Source organism: Rattus norvegicus, chromosome 18 (assembly GCF_021556685.1).
Source record: "Rattus norvegicus strain SHRSP/BbbUtx chromosome 18, alternate assembly SHRSP_T2T, whole genome shotgun sequence".
Classification (NCBI taxonomy): Eukaryota; Metazoa; Chordata; class Mammalia; order Rodentia; family Muridae; genus Rattus; species Rattus norvegicus.
In genome coordinates, this window is record NC_141551.1 from 24,373,028 (window position 1) to 24,394,502 (window position 21,475).

Here is a 21,475-nt window from a genome sequence, read left to right on the forward strand (position 1 = left end):
GGCCACTCCGTCTAATACTCGCCGGCCATCTTCATCTGTTTGCTTGCACCTTGTTAAGTGTTTGTGAGGGAGGAAACTGTGATTCCTTCATCCACTACTTAAGCCCTCAGTATTTCCAGCTTCCTGACGCCTCTTCCTGAGTGGAGTGGATTCTGATTTTGGTCAATGAACCATATCACATTCCATCATCATGGATAGACCTGTTTTATAGAGGAAATGCTAGTTTCCTTTTGTGAGCATTTTGGGGGTGTTATATCTATTGTTGTTCTGAGGCAAGTTAGAAAGAAAGAGAGCTTATGGGGGCATAGGAAGAAAAGGGGTTCTCACACTGCAGTCTGACTAGCTGAAAACTCAGGATCTGTAACACAATGAACCTTGGCTTAATGCTCTTCTTTCTTCCTAAGTATGAACCTGTAATTTTCTAAGACTCTTTCCAGAAATCTCACTTACAGTAAAAAGACATTGCTTTCTTTTTTAATAAGTAATTATTTTTAGATTTGTTTATTTTATGTATGTGAGTACACTGTCACTGTCTTCAGAGACACTAGAAAAGGGCATCAGATCCCCATTACAGATGGTTGTGAGCCACCATGTGGTTGCTGGGAATTGAACTCAGGACCTCTCTGGAAGAGCAGTTGGTGTTCTTAACCACTGAGCCATCTCTCCAGCCCAAGACACTGCTTTCATGGTCCTTGTAAAAAAAAAGTCCCAGTTTAATTATAATTGTTCACAACCGATCTCTGGAGCCACCATATTGGAGCCAAGAGTGAAGAGAGACAGAGGACGGGGTAGTCCTTTACAAACCATGGAGCAATGACATCCCCACAGCTTCCTAACTCCTATCTACAGTCACCACCAGGACTCCTGCAAAGCACAACTCTTGGATGCAATGGCTTAGGTATGGTTCCCAAGGGAGAGTTCTGCCTTGCTTGCTGTCCCCCCTGAGTACCACTTTTTCTATTAGCACTGGTACTTAAGATCTATTTTTTAATACCCTTTAATAAATTCCAGTTCTGTTTCATATCAGTATTGTCTGATTTTTTTCCTACAGTAAAGTAAAGGACCCAGTTTTACCTGACTGGGTATCTCCTCAGGATGTGTGGACCCAGTAGTGGTTCTGAGCTGCCTCTCTTGCTGCATCACTGTGTCTGTTTTCCTGCCAATGCCATGCTGTGTCTCTGTAACGCATGCAACCTAAGATTGGGGATTGGCGATATCTCCAGCGTGTCTTATTGTTCAGGTTTGTTTTACCAATCCTGGATTTCTGGTTTGTTTGCTTCCGAATGAAGCTAAACATTGTCCTTTCAAGTTCTGTGGATAACTGTGTGAGAATTTTGATGGGGATTGCATTGCCGCTGCAGATCGCTTTTGGTAGGATGGCCATTATATGAATCCTATCAATCTATGTGCGTGGGAGAGCGTTCATCTTACGATACCTGCATTTCCCCCTTGGTATCCTAAAAAGTTTTCATTGTGTAAGTCTTGCACTTGGTTGGTTTGAGTTCCCACAGGTATTTTTTTTTTTAAGGCTATGAGACAAGTATTGTTTTCCTGGTTTCTTTCTCAGTCCATTTGTCATTTGTACATAGGAGGGACACTGATGGTTTGTGTGTTAATTTGTACCTTCCTACTTTGCTGACAATGATTACTAACTGTAGAGATGTCATGGTGGAGTTTGCAGAGTCACTTATATATACAATATTATCATCTGTAAATAAACATAATTTGACTTCTTCCCCTCCTATCTGTATCCCCTTGATTTCTTTCACTTTTCTTACTACTCTAGCTAAGACTTCAAGTACTATTTTAAGTAGTTATGGAGAGAGTAGACATCTGTGTCTTCTTCCTGATTTTAGTGGAATACTGTGAGTCTCTCCACTTAGGTTGATGTTGGCTATAGTCTTGCTGTAAATGATGTTTATTATGTTTAGGTACGCCCCTTGTATCCCCAGTCTTTACAGGACTTTTATCATGAAGGGATGTTGGATTTTGTCAAAGACATTTTCTGCATCTAATTAGATAACCTTGTGGCTTTTGTCTTGCAGTCTGTTTATATGGTGCATGTAGAACCATGCCCACATCTCTGGGGTGAAGATTACTAGATTATAATAGATAGTCTTTGAATGTGTTATTAGATTTGTTTTGCAGGTATTTTATTGAGAATGTTTGCATCTATGTTCATAAGGGAATTTGATCTATAATCTTCTGTTGTTGGGCCAATCATGATTATTGTGGCATCATAAAAAGAATTAGATGATATTCCTTCTGTTTCTATTTTGTGGCATATTTTTTTTTCCTTTTTCTTTTTTTGGAGCTGGGGACCGAACCCAGGGCCTTGCGCTTCCTAGGCAAGCGCTCTACCACTGAGCTAAATCCCCAACCCCAGGCATATTTTGAGCAATATTATTCCTCTTTGAAAGTCTGATAGATTTTTTTTTTTGCTAGAATCATCTGGCCCTTGGCTTTTTTGGGGGAGGGACAGGCAGACTTTTAATTACTGCTTCAAATTCACTAGTGATTATGAGTCTGTTTCTTATCCAATCTTGATTTAACCTTGGTAGGTCATATATAATAAGAAATTTACACATTTCATTTAGGATTTTCAGTGTTTAGGATATGGATTTTTAAAGCATGTTCTTATGATTCTCTGGATTTCCTCAGTGTCTGTTATGATGTCTCTCTTTCCATCTCTAATTTTGTTAATTTGGCAAACAGGAGGGAAGGGGATTTACCCCTTGCTTTTGCCACTCCCACTCTCAGCAGATGAGAGGAAGGGCTGGCTCTTTTACACTCATGACCTTGGGGCCAGCTCACTGGCAACCCCCGCATCCAGGGTCAGCTCTATTGTGCTTCCCAGGCAGGTGCAAGGACCACTTTCCTGAGTGCTGCATCAGGTGAGGGACAGCCCTCCTGCTTTCATGATCCTGGGGCCAGATCTCTCACCTCCTGCAGTGGTGAGGGGCAGGGCAGGAGGGTATCTTTCCCTTGTCATTGCCACTGCACAGGAGATGAGTGGCAGGCTAGCTCTCCTGCACATTTATACCCTTAGGGCTGACTCACTTGCAACCCTACATTGTGCAAGGGAGGGGGCTAGTCTCCTGAGGTCCATAGCTGGCTAGGGACAGGGACAGCTCTCCTGTTCTCAAGCCCCCGGGGACAGCTTTCCCATGATGCCCAGTTGAGGGGTAGGGCTAGTTCTGCACAGCCCTCAGACATCAACATGTCCCTGGGTGGCAGCCCAGACCAGGGACATCTGCTTGGCCTTTGGTAGTAACAGATCCTGCTGCTGCAGGGCCACAAACCCAGATGTGGCCTCCAGGAGCATCATAGGGCAGGACCCCACCATGGTCCCAGGTGGCATCACTACTCGTATCAGGCTATTCCTCATTACCCTTGAGTCTCCAGTCCTGCTTCTCTTCCCTGTGCCCACATCCTTCCATTTCTCTTTCTCTTCTATTTCTCTGCCACTTACTTGCAATCTTTAGTGGTGCCTGAAGTCTCCAAGTATCAGGAGTCATCTCAAGAGTGGTCTTAGAACTGTTATGACCTGTTTGTGCATTGTGGCACCAGATAAGGATCATCCCAGGCCTGGGAAGGTCTGTGCCCCAAGGCCTGCCTGGCACCTGACTGGTGGTCATCCCTTGTCAGGACCCATGGCACCACCAGGCTAGTGATCATCCAGGGCTTGTGTCTTACCTGGTCCACCCTAGTGGCCCCATGAAAGGGCTGTTGGTCTCTGGCTCACTGCTGCCTGGGGCCCATGGTCTCTGCCAGGGTTCTTTGTTGGGGGTTGATTTAGTGTACTGTATATCTGTATATTCAAATGCTGATTTCTTCGCCTAGAGATCTTGTTATAGTAAGGACACCTGCTTTGTCATGATTATTGAACTATCTCCTGTATCAGTGCTGTATAAAAATGTGCCCCAATTATCTCTGATGGTTTAGTAAAGAGATGATTCATCCTATGACTGGGTAGAGTTGGATTTTGGATCATAGTTAGGGGTTCTGAGAAAATGGGAGAAGAAGAAGGACCATAGAAGAAGTAGAGAGACCACATGGAAAGACCAAGAAATGGCCACGAGGCAGAGCAAGCAGGAGTTGTGATGAGCTGGTCACCAAGGGATTCACCATGAGGACACACATGAAGCAAGAACAAGCCAGAGTGAGACTAGGTTTGAAGGTAAAGGACCACAGACTGAGAAATTGATAGTTTAGAATAGATGAATATCTGCCCAGCCTGGGCCTGCAGCTTATTAGTAAACCCAGGAGGTCTTAATAGGTCAATCATTTGGGAGCTAAAAGGGACACATAAGATTTACATCCTCAAATTACGGTTACAGTTTTTCTAATCTCTGGCTTGCTCCCCACCCTAGGAGCCCTTCTAGGGCCTGAATGGTGCCAAGCTGGTAGTCCTCTCAGGCTTGTTTTTTTCCAGAGACTATTAGGCTGCTACTCATTCAGTTGTTCACAGGTCAGGACATGGAGCATAGACATAGCCCTCTCTGCCACCTGCTGATGAACATTCGACACAGCAGCCACACCTGCAATGCCTCTAGGCACAGGGTGACTTGATCTTTTGAAGGCTTACATCTGCTTAACACAATGTACGTGTGTGTGTGTGTGTGTGTGTGTGTGTGTGTGTGTGTGTGTGTGTGCGCGCGCGTGCGCTCGCGCATGTGCCTACAAATGCACATGGTCACATACATTCACAGAATCCACGAGAGGGCTATAGAATCCTTGGAACTAGAATTCTGGGTATCCGTGGGATGTGGAGCTATGTGGATGCTGAGAACTAAACTCCGGTTCTCATGACTGCACGGCAGTGCTCTAATCTTTGAGCTGCCTCTCTGGAGCCCTTAACTAACTTTTCACAGACTCTTATTGGACTTTCAATTAGAATTTCCTTAATGATTAACCGAGTTGACACTTTCTTCATGATTAACTTGTTTTGCTTACAAGCTGTATATTTTGTTTGGTGAAATGTCTTTGTCTATTAATTTTTCTGGGCTCATATGTTTATTCTAATTGAGTTTTAGAAATGAAAAATATGTGATATATATATATATATATATATAGAGAGAGACTAAATGTGTACATTACAATGTTCTTTTTAATGTGTGTTTTTTAATTTTCATTTATTTACAAATATTCCCTTTAAGGTCAAGTGTTCTCAATTTAAAGGAAACAAATTTATAGTTTTTCACTCCATCATGTTTTAGATATAGTATCTAATAATCTTTTACTTATACAATATATGTTTTTGAAAGCTTCAGGGTCTTATATTTAACCTTTAGCTCTGTGATCCAGTTGGATATATTTCATTTTATCAACATATTAATTGGATACAATAATAGATTTTACCATTATGTATTCATATACGCCAACAAGGCATTTTGATGAGACTCATCTCCCTACTACCCTCATGTGTCCCTCCAGCCCCCCTTTACCTTCATGTATCCCTCTCTGATTTTCTTTGTCTGGTTGCTGAAAAGTGTACTGAGGTTGAATTTAAATGCAAGTCCTAAGTGGAGAACATTTCAAGACAGTATAACATTCAGGCTATGGCATGGTGATTGGACGACTTTCCCTGGCAGTTATAGTGAAAACAGAATAGTAGGTAGAACAGAAACATGTGAGAAGAGGCCATTTGGCATTGAAAAGGATAGGATTGAATTTACAAATTGCATCCAAAGTAAGCTGTGATAGTTGAGGAGATTGCCATGATTAAAGTGGAATGAAAAACTCCTCACGGATCTCACCTTCCAGAGGCTCTAGCTTATTTAAACATAAATTCGTGGGGTTGGACAGAGAGCTCAGCAGTCAAAGGCACTTCCAGAGGACCCATGGTCAATTCCCAGTAGCCATTTCATAAGCATCTGTAACTCTATTTTCTCAGGATCCAAAACTTTCTTTTAGCTTCCACAGACATATCCACACTTGTGGTTCTCATGCACACAGACATGAATATACAAATGCAAACGTTAAAGTGTGAATTCACATGAAAGGCAACTGTCTCCTGAGAGGAGCCACTTAGGTTTTCCAAGGTTCAGTCACAAAGACACACAGATGCTCATGCAGCTGTCATCTGATGGGCAGCAGAAATCAAAGTGTGTCTATGGCATGAAGGCTGTGCAGGCCGATAATCACTTATGGTGTAATGGAGGCCTTCCTGAAAGTTCCAGAAAGACAGGAAATATAGTCGGATCAGATGCCTATCATGAAGCTCCTTAGTGGATTCTGTATGAAGCTGTAAAGGTGGAATCCGAGTAACAAAGGAGACCACAAAATGTCATAGATAGCAGGGATACAGGATGTTTATCAAGGGAGGCTGTAGGCACACACTGGAGCCAGCCCAACAGAGAGGCCATGGATATAACAGAAGTAGAGTTGGAGGAACACGGTAACACAAACAAGTTGGAACCCAAGTGATATCACCGTGACCTCCCACGAATCACATAGAACTAGAGAGTTTGATATTTTCCCCTCTGGTTTTCAGTCTTGCTTTGGTCCCTTGCAATTACCAGACTCCTCCATTTTCATTTGGGAATGTTTAGTCTGTGTCATTGTATGTGAACGTTTGTACTGTGTTTTTGTTTTGTTGTTTTATAAGATCTCGTAGTTAAAGGTGTCCTTGAGTATCAAAAGACAGCTGGGCTTTGAACAGTGTTAGAGATGTGAGATTATGAGGGCTTCTCAAATTGGACAGAATGCATTCTTCATCATGAGATGGCTGTGAACCTATTTGGAATGCTAACGGGATGCTATGATTTAGAGGTGAAATGTTCCCTCCCCGTGTATTTGAACTTGAAACTTTTGGACATGGGCCCTGGCCAATAGATGCAGAAAGATAGACTAGAGGACAATACACAAACCCAAGTTCCAACCTGAACTATGTGTTTCCTGCTTGGCTCGGAGAGGTGGATCACCATGGACAGGACCCACTCTTTCTTCCATATCTGTCATCATCATATCTTTCCCACTGTGAAACAATGAGACAGAGGGTAAGGCAGGTCCTCTTCTCTCTGTTGATTCTGCCAGATATCTTGTGCCAGCGATATGAAAAGTCATGAACACAGCAGATATCTCTTTAGTAAGCTCATTTTAATAATAATAATAATAATAATCATAATATAATAGCTAGAAGTACAGGTTTATAAAGCCCACTGGAGCCTTGGTTTTGCTGTCACAAGCCTCAGAGCTGTACCTGGTGGTAAAAAGGTTTGGTGTCTGCAATGTCTGGTTCCACTCTTGCTTTGATCTGGTCTGAACTTGCTATGTCTCCATCCCTCCCTTTAAGAATGGGGATGTTTTGTGCTACTGCCTATTGGTCATCTGTAACTTGGTTTTGCTTTTACTGGAGTTAGGGCTAAGAGATTTCCTCTGTCTCTCTTTGGATTTTGGACTTTTGAATAGTGTTGGTACTATTGTTAGATTGTTAGGATATTTGATATTGAATTGATTTTTTTCCATTATGGCACTGTGTTGACTTATGGATAAAAGTTATAGTTGAGTGTAAATGTCCCTGACAGACTCATGCCTCTGCACACTTGGTCACCATCCGATTGCCTTGATCCATAGAACGAGTCTGGAAGTTGCCTTTTCCATTCTGATTTGTAGATTAGTTTGGAAGCTTGAGGCAAGAGAAACATAAGCCCAAGACCAGCCTGGGACCTACAATTATTACTGGCTAAAGGTTCATTTAGCCATTTTTTATCAAAGAAAAGGGTTCATGCAAAGACACAGATCATACACACACACACACACACACACACACACACACACACACACACACACACACACACCCCAATTTAAATTTATGTGTATGTTGATTATATCTGTTGGTTGTATGTAACCTGGCACTACTAACAACGTAGACTTGGTCACTCATCCACAATAAGCCAGTAACAGATGAAATTAATAGTGAAGAGAAGAGAAAGATTTATTCAATGTGGACACCTTGGGAAGAGGAATACAGTGATTTTCCCGAGTCTATCCTTTGGCCTCTAATGTGGTTTGGGTCATATGAAGTATGGCTTTGTTCTACCTGAGATATAAATGATGTTTTTGTCCAGTGTTTCCACTCTGTATACACCACCTACCTGTTATTCACTTAAAGCCCTTTTAATTACGAAGTTGATTGTTTGAGGTGTCATACTTGTGCTTAAGTGGCTGAACAGTATAGCACCAGAGAGAAAAATATAAAGTACCTTCTATGTGTAAACAGGTAGAGGTTATTGACTTAATTAAGAAAGGCAAAAAAAGGGGTTGGGGATTTAGCTCAGTGGTAGAGCACTTGCCTAGCAAGTGCAAGGCCCTGGGTTCAGTCCCCAGCTCCGAAAAGAAGAAAAGAAAAAAAAAAGAAAGGCAAAAGATTTAAGAATGTTGAGGTGTCTAAGATTTACTGTAGGGATGATTGTCCACCCAAGAACTTGTGAAAGAAAGAGAAACATTGAGCTTTGACTAGTAGAGTCATTCCGTCCTACACTGCAAATGCTAATGTGATATGGTACTTGCAGAGTCATTCCGTCCTACACTGCAAATGCTAATGTGATATGGTACTTGCAGAGTCATTCCGTCCTACACTGCAAATGCTAATGTGATATGGTACTTGCAGAGTCATTCCGTCCTACACTGCAAATGCTAATGTGATATGGTACTTGCAGAGTCATTCCGTCCTACACTGCAAATGCTAATGTGATATGGTACTTGCAGAGTCATTCCGTCCTACACTGCAAATGCTAATGTGATATGGTACTTGCAGAGTCATTCCGTCCTACACTGCAAATGCTAATGTGATATGGTACTTGCAGAGTCATTCCGTCCTACACTGCAAATGCTAATGTGATATGGTACTTGCAGAGTCATTCCGTCCTACACTGCAAATGCTAATGTGATATGGTACTTGCAGAGTCATTCCGTCCTACACTGCAAATGCTAATGTGATATGGTACTTGCATGTGTGTACACAAGAAAGGACATCAAGTGTGGAATTCAGTTTTGGATACTTTGATCATCTTCTCAGATAAAATCTTCAAAAAGATAGGAATTTCAGCTTGTGTCTGTATATGTAGTATTGGAAAGATTGCATGACACATAGTATGTACTCACAAAACAAATACACCGGTTTAGAACCCATTTCAGGGAATGGGGATGGAACATGGTTGGCAGGGTGATTGCCTAGCATTCACAAAGAACTGGATTCCCCACCATCATGGAATAACCTAGTGTGAGGGCACGTGCCTGTAGCCTCGGGATTGCAGCTGGAAGGATCAGCAATTCAAGGCCACTGTCTTAGTCAGGGTTTGTATTCCTGCGCAAAACAGCATGACCAGGAAGTGCGTTGGGAGGAAAGGATTTATTCAGCTTACACTTCCACATTGCTGTTCATCACCAAAGGAAGTCAGGACAGGAACTCACACAGGGCAGGAACCTGGAAGCAGGAGCTGATGCAGAGGCCATGGAGGGGTGCTGCTTATTGGATTGCTTCCCCTGGCTTGCTCAGCTTGCCTTTTTTCTTTTATGTTTGTTTAAAATTGAGCCACCTTTTGTTTTTATTGGACATTTTACTTATATTCATTTCAAATGTTATCTCCTTTCCCAGTTTCCCCTCTGGAAACTCCCTAACCCATTCCCGCTCCCCCTGCTTCTATGAGGGTGCTCCCCCTCCCACCCACCCACTCCCACATCACCACCCTGGCATTCCCTTACACTGTGGAAATGAGCCTTGACAGGACCAAGGGCTTCTCCTCCTATTGATGCCAGACGATGCCATCCTCTGCTACATATGCAGCTGGAGCCATGGGTCCCTCCATGTGTACTCTTTGGTTGGTGGTTTAGTTCCTGAGAGCTCTGGGGGAGGGGGAGTATCTGGTTGGTTGGTATTGTGGTTCCTCCTATGGGGTTGCAAACTCCTTCAGCTCCTTTAGTCCTTCCCCTAACTCCTCCATTGGTGTCCCCATGCTTAGTCTGATGGTTAGCTGCAAGCATCCTCATCTGTATCAGTAAGGCTCTGGCAGAGCCTCTCAGGAGACATCCATATCAGGCTCCTGTCAGCAAGTACTTCTTGGCATCCGCAATAGTTTGGTAACTGCATATGGGATGGATCCAGGTGAGGCAGTCTCTGGATGGCTTTTCCTTCAGTCTACTGCACTGTTTGTCCCTGTATTTAGAACTCAGGACTAGCAGCCCAGAGATGGCACCACCCACAATGGACTGGGACCTCCCCTCTTGATCACTAATTGAAAAAATGCCTTACAGCTGGATCTCATGGAGGCATTTCCTCAAGGGAGGCTCTTTTCTCTGTGTAACTCAAGCTTGTGTCAAGTTAACACACCAAACCAGTCAGTACAACCATCTTCAACTAGAGCTGTGCTTCTAAGATTACACTGTGTGTTGGCAGTCGGTACCTACTGGGCTCAGGAAGAGGCAGTCAGTGTCTCCTTTCATACTTCATTGTCTCTCTAACAATGAGTAGGCTTTTCTTTTTTAGTAATGTTTGTCTCTTGTTTAATAATACAGTAATTAAAGAATGCATCTAATCTTCCTCTCCAGTTTCCAAAACAGAGATTCAAACAAAACAAAACAAAACAAAACAAAAGGAAAAAGGAAAAACAAAACAAAATGCTTGAAATTTCCTGAGCTTTTGGAATGTTTGTTCTGTGTCAGATGATGTACAGTCAGTCCCTAGAATAAAGAGGGAGCTGCTCATTAGAAAACACAACCATATGAGTGGAGTGGTAGAATTTTTAGGATTCCAGAGCGGTGCAGGGGCTAGGAAATGGTCATCACATAGCCAGTTCTCAAGTGGATCACGCCTATACAAAGATACCCTGTTAACGTTCTGGACACTGAGGCTCAGTGAGACTTTCTGGTTGATGGCTGTATTTGTGTGTCAGGAGTGCATTATACCTGCTGCTGTGAGGAGAAGATCTGGATGCTCTGCCCCCATCGAACTCCCAGCTCACACTCATATCCAGATCCGTTATATTAAAATGCTAATGGGAAGTTTGGGAGCATCCATGAGTTCTGAATAGAAGACTTAGGAAAGGAGTAGAAATCTGGAAATTGTAGACCGCCAATCAGAAGTGCAAGGGGGCTTGGAGGTTTGCCAGCTGCAAGGATGCCACTGTTGTAAAAAGGCTGTGTCTGGGTGGCTAGTCCAAGAACTCTGTGGTCATTCCAGTGTAAAAAGAACAGTTGGTGATTTTTAGGTAGACAAGAAGAAAAAGTCAATTGGGGGACACTTGAAGTTGTCATCTAAAATGAGGGCAGCCATGTGCAGCTGTTGTTCTTTTTTTTTTTTTTTTCAGTTCCTTCTTTTTTATTAACTCATACACAACTACTTGTCTTCTGGTTTGTTGAAGCAGTGAGTCAGACAACACTTGCCACAGTAATGCCTGTCAAAGTGGCTACCCATGAAAACTCCAGCACCACATTCATCAGAAGGACATTCCCGACGAAGTCGGCTGATTTTGCCATTTTCATCCACCTTATAGTATTTCAGCACAGGGGTTGGGGATTTAGCTCAGTGGTAGAGTGCTTGCCTAGCAAGCGCAAGGTCCTGGGTTCAGTCCCCAGCTCCGAAAAAAAAAAAAAAAAAAAAGAAAAGAAAAAAAGAAGAAAAAAAAGTATTTCAGCACAGCCAACTTGACCTTCTTTCTCTTATGCTTGTTCTTCTTTGGGGTGGTGTAAGACTTCTTCTTCCTTTTCTTAGCGCCACCACGAAGTCTCAGCACGAGATGGAGAGTGGACTCCTTTTGAACGTTGTAGTCAGACAAAGTACGGCCACCTTCCAGCTGCTTACCAGCGAATGTCAACCTTTGCTGATCAGGAGGAGTTCCTTCCTCATCCTGGATCTGGGCCTTTACATTTTCTATAGTGTCCGAGGGTTCAACCTCGAGCATGATGGTCTTCCCTATAAGGGTCTTCACAAAAATCTGCATCGTGGCGGCTGCTCCACCAACGATGGCGGATCGGAAAGCAGCTGTTGTTCTTAACGTGGTGCCTCCATCACTGTAATGCTGGGGTTGTAAAGCACATCCACATGCTCACGTGGGAATTGAACTCAGGTCTTTATGGCAAGTACTTCACCAGTTCTCTCTAGGCCACAGCAGTGTGTTTTTAATCCTGCAATATTCCTCGGTAAAGAATCGTCTTCAGAGTTCCTCATGTTTTTGAATGCACCCTTTCACCCTTTGAGGCCGGTTACTCAGTACTCCTCTTTCAGCATCTCCACAGAACAAGACCTTATGCCTTTCTTGAGAGAAACCTTGGGGCAAGAGTAGAGTCTCCACAGAGTACTGAAGCTGCATGAAATCCTAGAGCTTGGAAGCAAAACAGTCTCACCCAGCCCCTAGAGGAAGCTCGCAATGTTTTCCATCTGCTCCACTGAACTTTGTGTGAGACCTAAAGGCCAACATTAGCATTTAACACAACAGGAAATGAATGAGCCACCCAGGCGAGCCACACTTGAGACCTTCACCTTATTATCCCTTTGGTATTTCCTACTGTGTTTCCTGAGAGAGTCTGAGGATTACTCCAAGCCACATGATTTTCCTACACTTCTCAGTCAGGAATCTCCACTCCTCTACACATGGGCAACATTACTTGTGGATGGTAAAAAGGTTAAAAAAAAAAAAAAACTAGAGTTAAGTCTAAAGAGATGAACTTTAGTAACAACAGAATGGATCATAGGTACACTTGTCTCCTTTTGTTGATTACCTGAAATTCAAATGTAAACCAGATGTTAGCTCTAGTTGAAGAGAGTCTGTGTTATGTGAGACTTTTCCTGGGGTGACATTGTTGATATTCTGTCTAAGCTCCACTCCCACAGTTACCTGGCAACAGTCAGCTGTGTCTGGCACTATAAAGGGGACTCCTTGCCCCCTCCTCACACATTTCTTCTCTTGCTCCCTGCTCTTTGTTCTTCCCTTTTGTCCCTTCTCTTTCCATTCCCCTCTCCCCTTCTCTCCACCTGCTCATGACTGGCCTCTATTCCTCTCCCCTTCTACTCTTCTTCTCTCATTAAACCTCTCCACATGGAATCATGTTGGCCCATCGTGTTTTGTTGGGACAGGAGATTTAAACCCCAACAAACATAACATTTGTTTACTAATCCCCAGCAGGGAATGGAAAACACACCAAAGTTACAATTTTACCAGACTGTGGGGCAAGAGGACTGTGCTTCCAGACAGAAGAGCTGGTAACAACTTTGAGCAGGTTCAACACCCCAGGGAATCTCAGAATTGGGAGCAGCAGACACAGAAACAGCTCCCTGCTGAGATCTGCCTGTCCTGGAACACATAACCACGACACCACATTGAGAGGGCCATGACAATCAGTCACATAAGGACAACACCTGACATCCTTCCCCATGCAAATAGAGGATTCTAACACCTCAGTCTGAGCCAATGGGAAGCATCTACCCCTGGATCCCACCCTACTCCCAAAATTTTTATGAGGTCCCTATCCACATGGAATAAAGTGCATGAGTTATTTCACCAAGACTGGTCTGGGTCTGGGTGTGACTTTTTTTTTTTTTTTTTTTTTTTTTTTTGAGCTGTAACATGCTGGGGAAGAGCTTTCTTTGCTGGACCTCGGATCTGATCCTCCTGCCTCCACTTGTTGCTGTGGTTATCAGCAGCTGGCAGGTACTAGCTGCCTTTTGCTGTTGGTTGTCACTACTTCCAGACACTTGCTACTGCTGCTGCTAATGCTGCTGCTGTTAGCATTCACATTGCAATGGTAGCAGGAGAGACCCTGGCTACCTGACCTGCATGGACTTCCCTTCCGAGAGCTGTAACACTTTGGCCAGTCCAGCCAGACTGGAGCCCCTCGGAACCTTTCACTACAGCCAGGCAAGAGATCCTTAGATTTCGTTCTGTCTCCCCTGATTTTGCTGGCAGTGCTCAGGCACCCCAGTGGTGAGGCAGACACACAGCCTGACACCTGATTCTAACAGCACAATTTGAAAGAAGCACATCAGGTCAGAGAGTCTCCTCTAGACAACTTAGCAGAGATGAATTTCCCAGCTCCAGCAATGTCATACTGCTTTATAACCATGGGGTGGGCTGGTATTAAGACTCTTGTTTGTGCTGGTTGTCCTGAAATCGGGATGTCAGGTTACTTCCTTAGTCTCACAAGATGCCATCTACCTCACAGGAAGGAGTGCTTCAATTTGGATAGAACTGCTACAAAATAAAAATCCTTCAGTTCTTATGGGTTCTGTCCCTCTGTGTCATGGTGTTTCCAAGCCTATGGGATCTTAAGGTAGCCTGATATCTTAATCTATTGTTAACAACACACAACTACAAATTGAGTAAGTTACAGAGACAAGAACTTTGAGCTCATGGCTCTCATCTAAGATTAAGAGGCCATGGCTGGTGACTTTCTATTTGCTGACCAAGGCCCAAGGTGGCTTATAGAAAGAACCCCAATGGTATGGAATGAAGCACACGAGAAGACAGTCCAGGTGGGTGTGGCTGACAACAGACCGACTCCTGAGATAGCCCATTAACCCATTCATCCATCAAATCATAGATTAAGCTGCTCATCTTACAGGTTCCACTTGGTGCTATACCATGATGTTTTATAGAGAGTGCGTTTTAACGTGAGCTTCAGCAAATTAGATCCATGTTCAAGTGATAGCACATGAATGTCTAGAGTGATCCAGATGAAAATCTCTCAGCAACTCTAGAGAATGACTCCAGCATTCCTAAGAACCACTCTTACTGAGTTATCCGGATGGACCACACCGTCACACTGGTCTAGACAGAGGAACCAAGTTGTGTTATTCATCCTAAATTGAGGAACAAATTGGGCTTGTCTCATAGTATCCTCCTTTGATAGGTTGTTCTTCTGTGCCTCAGGGTATTTCCTAGTCTGGTCCAATGAGTCACAGCCAGGAAGAAAGACTATTTATTCACAAAAGAGTTTCCTCAAGGAAACATTCCTTAGAAGGGCTGACACTTAGTACCCCAGGGCTATAGTGAAAACCCTGTTCTGTGTGACACCCAGAATCTCTTAGCAAACGAAGGCAGACATAATGCAAAAGATAAAGAATGTTGTGCATAGGGAGTGCTGTTAACAGATCTGCACTCTACAACCTAGATCTATTGACTTTAGAGTCTAAAGTCAATAGACCGGTACCTCTTAGAAACCCTTGCATCATGCTTATGGAGAAGTCAGTTGGCTTCTCACCCCATGAGACTGGTCTTGTTACGGGCAGCAATTTTGTTTCTTTGATCAATGGTACACTTTTTGAGTACTTATATCTCAGTAGCACAGTTAGTATACATAGGTCATATTTAGCTCAAAACGTGATGTATTTATGTTCTTAAAACTTAAGTCATTGGTAAAACCATTCTGGAAATCAGTCTGGAGGTTCCTCAGAAAATTGGACATTGAACTGCCTGAGGATCCAGCCATACCTCTCTTGGGCATATACCCAAAAGATGCCTCAACATATAAAAGAGACACGTGCTCCACTATGTTCATCGCAGCCTTATTTATAATAGCCAGAAACTGGAAAGAACCCAGATGCCCTTCAACAGAGGAATGGATACAGAAAATGTGGTACATCTACACAATGGAATATTACTCAGCTATCAAAAACAACGAGTTTATGAAATTCGTAGGCAAATGGTTGGAACTGGAAAATATCATCCTGAGTGAGCTAACCCACTCACAGAAAGACATACATGGTATGCACTCATTGATAAGTGGCTATTAGCCCAAATGCTTGAATTACCCTAGATCCCTAGAACAAAGGAAACTCAAGACGGATGATCAAAATGTGAATGCTTCACTCCTTCTTTAAATGAGGAAAAAGAATACCCTTGGCAGGGAAGGGAGAGGCAAAGATTAAAACAGAGACTGAAGGAACACCCATTCAGAGCCTGCCCCACAGGTGGCCCATACATATACAGCCACCCAATTAGACAAGATGGATGAAGCAAAGAAGTGCAGACCGACAGGAGCCGGATGTAGATCGCTCCTGAGAGACACAGCCAGAATACAGCAAATACAGAGGCGAATGCCAGCAGCAAACCACTGAACTGAGAATAGGTCCCCCGTTGAAGGAATCAGAGAAAGAACTGGAAGAGCTTGAAGGTGCTCGAGACCCCAAAAGTACAACAATGTCAAGCAACCAGAGCTTCCAGGGACTAAGCCACTACCTAAAGACTATACATGGACTGACCCTGGACTCTGTCCCCATAGGTAGCAATGAATATCCTAGTAAGAGCACCAGTGGAAGGGGAAGCCCTGGGTCCTGCTAAGACTGAACCCCCAGTGAACTAGACTATGGGGGGAGGGTGGCAATGGGGGGAGGTTTGGGAGGGGAACACCCACAAGGAAGGGGAGGGGGGAGGGTGATGTCTGTCCGGAAACCGGGAAAGGGAATAACACTTGAAATGTATATAAGAAATACTCAAGATAATAAAAAAAAAAAAAAAAAAAAAAAAAAAAAAAAAAAAAAAAACTTAAGTCATGTCTCGAAATCAAACATGATAACTCTGGTGCCAAATGTCCTCACTGGCCTAGTCAGACAGTTCCAGACATTGGTTCTGCCTCAAGTCATGGATATCCGCATTGCCTCATTGGTCACAATCACTCGTCTCCATCACCACACTGACCACCAGGCTCCGATCTTCCTGCATCAGCACCATTCCCATCATACCCACCCGAGTCCAGGCATCTTTCTTCATCCCTTTTTGGGCAGACTGTCTGTTCATTTGTTCAGCACATCAGCAGAGAGCACCTGTTGTACAGGACTGTTCCAGACTCATAGTATAAGTATTGTTAGGTTTTGCATGGAAAATGAATCACTTTTCTCATTGCTGTGACTGAATGCCTGATTTTAAAAGCAAAACTTAAGGAAGGAAAGTCTTAATCTGACTTCCGTTTTGAGGCTACAGTGATGGAATCCATTCGTGGTGGGAAGGCGCGGCAGCAGGAGTGTGAGCTGGGTGTGAGCATGGCTTCCACAGTCCGGAAGCAGAGGAAGATGATGCCTGGTACTCAGCCCACCTCCTCCTTATTTTCAGTCCAGGAACCCAGTGCACAGAGAGACACCTACCTCAACCCGTTCTAGAAACTCCCTTGGAGACATGCACAGAGAATTGTCTCCTTCATGAGTCTTTGTCTTCTTTATTTGAATAGTAACATGGGTATTAAACATGGCCAAGCAAACAGCTGGTCTTAAGAAAGGCACTATATTCTCAGGAAGATCCACATACTGGGGCACACAGCACAGCACCACACCAGTGTTCTGCCCAGTTCTTAGGAGCCCCAGGAGACCTCCAGGAGTCTGATGCAAGAACAAAGTCTTTATGATACAAGGCTGACCCAGATTGTAAGCCTTTCCTGCTCTGCAGGTTAGGAATGTGGTACTCCATTGAGATATACATAGGAGTATGCATAAGCTGGTATTCTCAAGCTTTGGTGTTAAATGATTGCGGAGGGGGTGAGAGGGTGCCGTCCTTCAAACCTGATATTTGTTCAGACTGTGGAGCAAACTTCTCAGACCTGGGAAGTAGTAACTCATTGTGTTATTAGAAGTTAGTGTATTTTACAAACTGGTCACAACTATCTGACCACTTAATTGCCTTTTCCTCATAGTCCAAGAGTGGACTTTTATCACTTCGAGGATATTGGCTCCTACTTCCTTCAAGGGCAGGAGCCATATGCACTGGAAAAGTGCTGGTTGTTAATCAGGGGAGGGAGTGTGAGCTTCAGTGATGCTGAGGCTAGGGTATGCTACCTTTCATCTGTTCCCAAGGCCTGCATCTGTGGGGTTGGCAGGGGATGAAGGAGTGCTGTCATGAAAGAGGGATTGCCATTCAGGTGCCATGCTGACTCCCCTTTGTTTGCCCTCTATAAAGGCTGGAGGCATCATCTATGCTGAGGAAAAGGGGTGGAAGGGAGAGCTAACTGCTCTGGCTCTGCACAGGGACAGGAGAATGCAGGATTTGATGGGCAGATATGGGGGCAGTTTTCCTGTGTCTCTTTACCTACTCCTGATAAGATGGAGGGAGTTTGAAATAACAAAATATGCAAGGATGACGGCCAGGCACTCTAGATGAGCAGCCCAATGAGGACTGCACTGTGGAGCAAGGCAAGCCAAGGTATTCTTTTTAAAAAAACAAAAAAACAAAAGAATAAAAAAGTTATTGGTTCTTTGTGAATTTCCCATTATGCACCTAAATCCCTCTCATCTCCCCCTCTCCTCATACTCATCTTCCACCCTTGCAACCTTTCCTACCAACAGAGAAAAGCATCTCATTGTGGAAGCCGTAGAGTGTGAGTCCCACAGTATACCTTTTTGTCTACACTTCATCTGCAAATGTCCATTACAATGACTCTTTGGTCTGGTAAGAGGCTTCCGACTACTCTGCTGATACTGGATCCTCACTGAGATTCCTCTCAGATATCCTGTGGTTGTCCTGTGTCATGGAGATCCTGTAGCTTTGAGTCTGTAGGACCAGCCTCTTCATGTGCTCCAGTAGATCATAGAAGGAGTAGATGCTGGGGGTGGGTCAATTCAAAGGCCTGGATCTCAACCTGAGGGGTATATGAGCTCTTCTGCTCTCAAGCCGTTCGGGCTGGTTCACTAGAAACTCTGACATTTGTGGCCAGCTCTAACCTGCTGTAGGCAGATGAGGTGCAGGGCCCATTCTCCTGAGTGTCCTGTCATAGCTAGTGAGAGACATGGTCAATTCTCCCAATCTCATAACCCCAAGGCCAGCTCTTCTGTCTTGGGAGCTGGGCTGGCTGTCCCATTCTCATGCCCTTGGGGCTGGCTCACCCACAACTCCCACATCCAGGGCCAACTCTATTGTATTGCAGCACAGGAGGACCAAAGCGAGCTCTCCTGTTCTGATGACCTCAGGATCAGTTCTCTTACCTATCACTGGTGGCAAGGGGCAAGGTCATTTCCCTCTTGCCATTGACCCATCACAGCAGACAAATGGTGGGTCCAACTCTCCCATGCTCATGCCCTTGGGACCAGCTCATCTATGTCCCCAACCACAGGGTCAGCTCTGCAGTGCTCCCATGGAAGTGCAAGGCCTGTTCTGCTCTCTCAAGTACTGTAGATAGTGAGGGGCAGGGACAGCTCTCATGACCCCCGGACCAGTTCTCCTGCCTGCTGCAGGATTGTTATTTGCAAGGGAGGAGGGATCCCTCCCTTATCCATGCCACCACAGGGGAGGCAAAATGGCACCACATTGGTATCCTCAGTTGGTTCACCCGCGACTCTCACAATGTGTAGTGTCTGCTCTCCCATGTACTGTAGCTTGCTAGTGGTTGGATCAGCTCTCTTGCTGTCATGGCTCCAAGGCCACCTATCCCACAATGCCCAGGTAAGAGATGGGATCAGTTCTGCATAGCCCTCAGACATCAACATGTCCTCGGATGGCAGCCCAAACCAGGGACATCCACCTGGCCTTTGGTGGCCACAAACCTCTGCTGCTGCAGGCCAGAGACTCAGACATAGTTGCTGTGGCAGCACAGGCCAGGATGCCACCATGGTCCTAGGTGGCATCACTGGCTACTCACATCAGACCCATCCTCATTAGAGTCTCCAGTTCTGTCTCTCTTCATTGTGCCCACATCCTCCTGTTTCTTTTTCTCTTTGGTGTCTCTAACACTTACTTGCTCCTCTCAGTGACACTTGGGGTCTCTGAGTGTCTGGGTTGTCTCGGAGTGAGCTCAGGAGTGCTTATGCACTATGGTACTAGGATGATCTGATCATCTTGGGTGATGCCAGACTTGTGGTCATCTCAAGCTATCTCCCTGTCCTGGTCCCATGGTGTGATCTGGTGGTCATCTCAGACTTGCTCCTCCCCAGCATTCCCTTGCAAAGGTCTTCTGCCTCAGGCTCACTCCTGCCTGGATCCCTCAGCCCCACCCCAGGTGGGGTTCTTCTCATTTCTGGTTTGCTCCCAGTCCTGGAAGCTGTAGGGGTCTGTGTTGTGCCGGACTTATGGTCCTCTCAGGCTTGCTTTTCCAGGAGAAGTTGGGCTACTAATCATTCCGATGTTCATAGGTCGGAGCACTGAGCGCAGACATGGCCTCTCTCTGTTATGCCGTCTACTGACATACATGTGGCACAGCACCACACCTGCAATGCTTCTAGGGGCAAGAAGTCAAGGTATTCTAACATGGGATCAGCCTTTGAAACCTAAATGGAACTGATGTCTACATGTGGACATGGATGGGCAGCTTTGGCATGGGGTATTTAAGGAGGTAGGCAGGGCCCTAACAGCATGAGCTTTATGTGATGGATCTTAGACAGGGAGGCCATGTTCATGGAACTACCTGGACGATACCTAACAGTGGAAATCTCAGATGGATGATAGGCTGTAGGAAGTCTGGCCACTGGAATAGAGAATTGGAGACCCAAGGAGGTTGTTTATAGTGTCCTAAACCATGAAAACACATAGCCCTTCAAAGAATGGAGCAGAGTGGACAAGACAGAGATCCACTTCTAATTCCAGCAATGATTCAGAGTAGCTCAGCCTTCAGAAGAAGCAGAGTAAGGATACCATCACTATTGCCTCCTATCTGCACTCTTGCAGTCATGTGCCAGCCTCAGGATGTGGGGAGGGGGAATACATGGCATTCTGTGTCAGAAGAATGCTTTGGCTTGTGCTAACTTTCAATAACCCAAAATGACTCTTCATGAAATTTCACTGGAGGACAAATAGACTTTGAGGGTTGTGGTGGAAAGTGGTGATTGGGGACCAGGAGATACAGTGCTTGCCGTGGAAGCATGAGAACATTGATATCTCTATAAGCCATGTAGAAAGCACAGCACGTCAAACTGTAACCAGAGCTCAGAGGTGGGGAATAAAGGCAGACCAATCCCCAAGGCCTACTGGCCAGCCAGTGCACCCCAAATGTGACATTTCAGGTTCAGTAAGAGACCATTTCAAAGGGTGACGAGAGATACATGAAGTCAACCTCTGACCTCCACATCCCACACACAGATGATTATACCTGCATGCATGTGCGCATGCACATACACCCACATACATATAAAAGAGGTAATTAGAGAAATCATTTACATGCTTTAATGCTGAACTCTATTGACTGCAGATAGCTTAATGAACTGTACATGGCATCACATGCGTGTACACCCAGTCTAAAGGTCTTGTCAAAGGCAATTTAGGAAGTAGAAGGAATGAGAAACAATGAGGGTAGGCATGACATATGTTGCCGCATCAAGTGACTGCATGTAACCATCCGCAGTCAGGACAGATGGCCCATTCTGATGGGATATTTGTATGTGTTTGTGATATGTATATATGTTCATGCATGTACGGGAGCACTTTCATGTCCATGTGTGTACACATGTTCATGGCAGTCAAAAGTGGAGATTTGGGTATTGTTGGAATATGGTCCAAGAATGCAGTCATGAGAGGAGAATTCTGAGTGCTTGTGAGAAAACTCCAAGAAAACAAGAGTCTAGGAC

The 21,475-nt window shown here is 44.5% G+C and overlaps 2 non-coding genes and 1 pseudogene across 2 annotated transcripts; all 3 read right to left on the minus strand.

The window, feature by feature from the left end:
• Positions 1 to 4,437: 4,437 nt before the first annotated feature.
• On the minus strand, positions 4,438 to 4,563 carry LOC120098387 (small nucleolar RNA SNORA17). The gene has a single exon (XR_015643199.1). It is a non-coding gene; the product is annotated as a small nucleolar RNA SNORA17 (small nucleolar RNA).
• On the minus strand, positions 11,295 to 11,980 carry Rps27a-ps12 (ribosomal protein S27a, pseudogene 12; annotated as a pseudogene).
• Positions 20,014 to 20,144, minus strand: LOC120098381 (small nucleolar RNA SNORA17). The gene has a single exon (XR_015643192.1). It is a non-coding gene; the product is annotated as a small nucleolar RNA SNORA17 (small nucleolar RNA).
• Between the last annotated feature and the right edge of the window lie 1,331 nt (positions 20,145 to 21,475).